The 5000-nt window shown below is 53.1% G+C and overlaps 1 non-coding gene across 1 annotated transcript in view; it reads right to left on the reverse strand.

Annotated features, from left to right (window-relative positions):
* Positions 1 to 1191, reverse strand: part of LOC126476879 (small subunit ribosomal RNA) — a 1909-nt gene extending 718 nt beyond the window's left edge. The window contains exon 1 of the ribosomal RNA XR_007587312.1: positions 1 to 1191. This exon is cut by the window's left edge and continues 718 nt beyond it. This is a non-coding gene — a ribosomal RNA (small subunit ribosomal RNA).
* Positions 1192 to 5000: the final 3809 nt, after the last annotated feature.

Genomic DNA, 5000 nt, shown 5'->3' on the forward strand with positions numbered 1-5000 from the left:
TTTGGTTTCCCGGAGGCTGCCCGCCGAGTCATCGGAGGAACTGCGGCGGATCGCTGGCTGGCATCGTTTATGGTTAGAACTAGGGCGGTATCTGATCGCCTTCGAACCTCTAACTTTCGTTCTTGATTAATGAAAACATACTTGGCAAATGCTTTCGCTTCTGTTCGTCTTGCGACGATCCAAGAATTTCACCTCTAACGTCGCAATACGAATGCCCCCGCCTGTCCCTATTAATCATTACCTCGGGTTCCGAAAACCAACAAAATAGAACCGAGGTCCTATTCCATTATTCCATGCACACAGTATTCAGGCGGGCTTGCCTGCTTTAAGCACTCTAATTTGTTCAAAGTAAACGTGCCGGCCCACCGAGACACTCAATAAAGAGCACCCTGGTAGGATTTCAACGGGGTCCGCCTCGGGACGCACGAGCACGCACGAGGCGGTCGCACGCCTTCGGCTCGCCCCACCGGCAGGACGTCCCACGATACATGCCAGTTAAACACCGACGGGCGGTGAACCAACAGCGTGGGACACAAATCCAACTACGAGCTTTTTAACCGCAACAACTTTAATATACGCTATTGGAGCTGGAATTACCGCGGCTGCTGGCACCAGACTTGCCCTCCAATAGATACTCGTTAAAGGATTTAAAGTGTACTCATTCCGATTACGGGGCCTCGGATGAGTCCCGTATCGTTATTTTTCGTCACTACCTCCCCGTGCCGGGAGTGGGTAATTTGCGCGCCTGCTGCCTTCCTTGGATGTGGTAGCCGTTTCTCAGGCTCCCTCTCCGGAATCGAACCCTGATTCCCCGTTACCCGTTACAACCATGGTAGGCGCAGAACCTACCATCGACAGTTGATAAGGCAGACATTTGAAAGATACGTCGCCGGTACGAGGACCGTGCGATCAGCCCAAAGTTATTCAGAGTCACCAAGGCAAACGGACCGGACGAGCCGACCGATTGGTTTTGATCTAATAAAAGCGTCCCTTCCATCTCTGGTCGGGACTCTGTTTGCATGTATTAGCTCTAGAATTACCACAGTTATCCAAGTAACGTGGGTACGATCTAAGGAACCATAACTGATTTAATGAGCCATTCGCGGTTTCACCTTAATGCGGCTTGTACTGAGACATGCATGGCTTAATCTTTGAGACAAGCATATGACTACTGGCAGGATCAACCAGGGAGCTGCGTCAACTAGAGCTGAGCAGCCGGCCGCCCGGGAGTGTGTCCCGGGGGCCCGCGCGAACACGCAAGCGTCCGCTCAATTATTCTGCAAACAGGAGGAGGCTGAGCTCCCCTGCACAACACACCTCGAAACCCTCTCAGGTCCCGGCGGCGCGCAGCGCCGTCCTAAGTACTTGGTCGGGTTCGAGAGAGGCGCAATCGCCCGGAGTTAGGCAAGTAGACGCTTTAGGTGCGACCACCCGTGCTCCCAACTGAGCTTGCCGCTGCCGACAGAGGCCCGGGAGCGTGCTGTCGTGGCATTGCCGGCGGGAGACAACACGCGCCACCTACGGTGACCGGCAGCTCCAACGCCGGCGCCACAGAAGGACAAAAGCCCCACTTGGGTGCCGAAGCGAACTCTCCCAGCACAGCGCACGCGCCAACACGTCCGCACAGCTGCGATACAAACCACCTGCGAGAACCGCTGGGGCGACCGAGCAGCAGACGGCGTCGCGGCGCCGAGCGCCGGGCGGCGGCGCATCCTCAGCGCACAAAGTCCTCAATCGGACCAGCACACTGCAGATGGCCACCGCGCTTCGCACCGGGCCCGCGAGGACCTACTTTGGCCGCAAGGCGCCGCGAGCAGGGGGCGCCGGCGCGCAGCTGCGCCGCCTGCCGCGTCCGTCGGCCGGCGCGCCTGCCACTGGCCGCCCCCACCAGCCGGCTGTAGCGCGTGCGCCCACGCACCGCGCTGCCAGCACGCCGGGCGGCCCCCCCTCACCGGCCGGGGACGGTCCCACCCAGCCACCGCCGCGTATCGCCTCACACCCAGATCCCCTTTCACGTTCGTGGGCATGGTGGGTCCCCTTTCACGTTCGTGGGCATGGTGGGTATCCCTGAAACAACCGGTTAATAGCTCGACCGATCGTCGCCAACACTGATTCACCTCTAGCGAGAACAACCGCACCACAACGGGTTACCAGTTGTTCATTTGCGTAACGTCACCAGCAAACGTACACGTCCATCGCCATTTGCAACGAGTATTGCATGCCTGTGTCAGGTGTCACAACACACTACGTCTGCCCACATAGACGCAACAACATGTGCACGCCTAGAGAACACGTGGAAGGTCGACCCCGTACGTATGCGGTGTCCATTGCGCGAACGACTGTCAGCCGGCCTCTGCAGCATGTCGCAGATGTGGAACACGGTGCAACATGCTATCACGGTGTGTGAGAAGAGACGACTACGTCCGAATACACGCTCCACTACATCAACAGACTGCTCATGCTGATCGCCATCCAGGGCGTCCGTTCCTCCCACACGTCTGTATGGCGTACCACACTGCAATCCAGCTCTTATAGGGAGACGACACGTAGCTGCGTGCACAATATTTGGACTGTATCGTCCGCCGTTGCTAGGCGCAGTCGTCATACGGTCACATGTGCCACGATGTATCATTCAGTACATACGGACCAATGTGCAGTACAGTTTGTGGGTTTTGCGTACATCGGCGGACAGGTGACAGGCCGTACCACAACGTAGGCTGAGTACGTCGGCATGCGAAGGGCGTTGAACATGCAAACTTCTCACCGACCAGCTTGCGAAGGCAGGGGGGAAGGGGAGGGGGCATGTACGTGCTGCTGCTATCCACATTACAGTGTATAGCATGAGCATGTGGAAAGTCAGCAACACCTGCAAGGTGTTTAACATGACGCGATACACAGGGGACCGGGCAGTGCGAGTAGCGAACTATATTGCGAGGGTTGCGGTTAGGCAACACTACACTACTTTAACGGGTTGCATAACAATTACAGAGCAGGTTCAGCGACAACGTGCGTCAGGTTAAGGCGCAATATAGTTTAGGTTAAGGCACATTATAGGTTAGGTTAAGGCACATTATAGGTTAGGTTAAGGCACATTATAGGTTAGGTTAAGGCACATTATAGGTTAGGTTAAGGCACAACATGGGTTAGGTTAAGGCACAACATGGGTTAGGTTAAGGCACAACATGGGTTAGGTTAAGGCACAACATGGGTTAGGTTAAGGCACAACATGGGTTAGGTTAAGGCACAACATGGGTTACGTTAAGGCACAACATGGGTTACGTTAAGGCACAACATGGGTTAGGTTAAGGCACAACATGGGTTACGTTAAGGCACAACATGGGTTAGGTTAAGGCACAACATGGGTTAGGTTAAGGCACAACGTAGGTTAGGTTAAGGCACAACGTAGGTTAGGTTAAGGCACAACGTAGGTTAGGTTAAGGCACAACGTAGGTTAGGTTAAGGCACAACGTAGGTTAGGTTAAGGCACAACGTAGGTTAGGTTAAGGCACAACGTAGGTTAGGTTAAGGCACAACGTAGGTTAGGTTAAGGCACAACATAGGTTAGGTTAAGGCACAACGTAGGTTAGGTTAAGGCACAACGTAGGTTAGGTTAAGGCACAACGTAGGTTAGGTTAAGGCACAACGTAGGTTAGGTTAAGGCACAACGTAGGTTAGGTTAAGGCACAACGTAGGTTAGGTTAAGGTACGATATAGGTTAGGTTAAGGTACGATATAGGTTAGGTTAAGGTACGATATAGGTTAGGTTAAGGTACGATATAGGTTAGGTTAAGGTACGATATAGGTTAGGTTAAGGTACGATATAGGTTAGGTTAAGGTACGATATAGGTTAGGTTAAGGTACAATATAGGTTAGGTTAAGGTACAATATAGCTTAGGTTCAGGTACACATTGTTGTAGGGAAAGGTGTATTGGGGGGGGGGGGGCGGCAGGTTCGTTGATAGTGATTATCGTAATTGGATGCCTGCGGCATCATCCGATTTGTCACGTCAGGATGCACTTTTGGCTCATGACAGGCGGCGCTCCGATTCCATGGTTGTGGCAGATCTGTGTCTTTCATTCCTGCCATTGTTTGTGTGCTGTGACAGGAGGCAGTATTGTGATGTTGGGTGCACCCCTGTGTAGGACATGTGTGGGTGTTCGTGGCTTAGCTGAGCAATGTGCGGATGTCGGAAGGGTGGGATATTGTGTTTTCTGGGTGGACCTCCCGGTCTGGTTATGATAGTGTGGATTGTGTAATGTGGCGGAGAGTATGCACTGGATGTTCTTCCATGCTGGTGGTTAGATATTGTGTGTGTGCCTGTTACAGGCAGAGAGTAGTGTGTGATAAGAGAGTAGTGTGTGATAAGAGTGTCTGGCTGACGTGTGGTTCTCATTGTGTGCAGAGTCTTTCAGCATGTATAGGGACGGTTGTATATATTATCTGTATTCTGATGGCTCTGCATCTATTACTAATCAGTGCCGTGTATACGGTGACTCTGGTTCCAGTCGAAACTGTTCTATCTCTGTACATTAGTGATACTGCGGCTCCACTATGTTGCCGCCCCTGTCGGCCGTTTCCCCCAGTGTATGGCTAATGATTATCAGCAATCAGTCTATTAGTCAATACCGGTAGTGTGACGACGTCAAATGTCCGGGATGGGGGAAGCTACACCCTTCCCGTGGGTCAGGGCCTAGAAAGACTCTTCCCACGCAGGAGACTCGGACTGTCGTTACTCTTCCGAGAAATATATTTGCCCAGCGTTTTTTGCGACTGCGAGTGCAACGCCCACGGGTGCCGACATGGATGGGGCGCTTCCTAGCTGATCGCTCAGCATGAGAATCCGTACAGTGAGCAATGCGATCGCGTCTGTAGCTTGTACGTGGTACAGCTCGCAGCTCATGAATAGGGACAGCGGGAATGTCGCATATTGGAAATATCTCTTCATGAAACGCATGTTATAGGTGTGGATTGCACCTTACGAGTGCGGGAAACGTCCGCCG

This window comes from Schistocerca serialis, chromosome 4 (assembly GCF_023864345.2).
Source record: "Schistocerca serialis cubense isolate TAMUIC-IGC-003099 chromosome 4, iqSchSeri2.2, whole genome shotgun sequence".
Classification (NCBI taxonomy): domain Eukaryota; kingdom Metazoa; phylum Arthropoda; class Insecta; order Orthoptera; family Acrididae; genus Schistocerca; species Schistocerca serialis.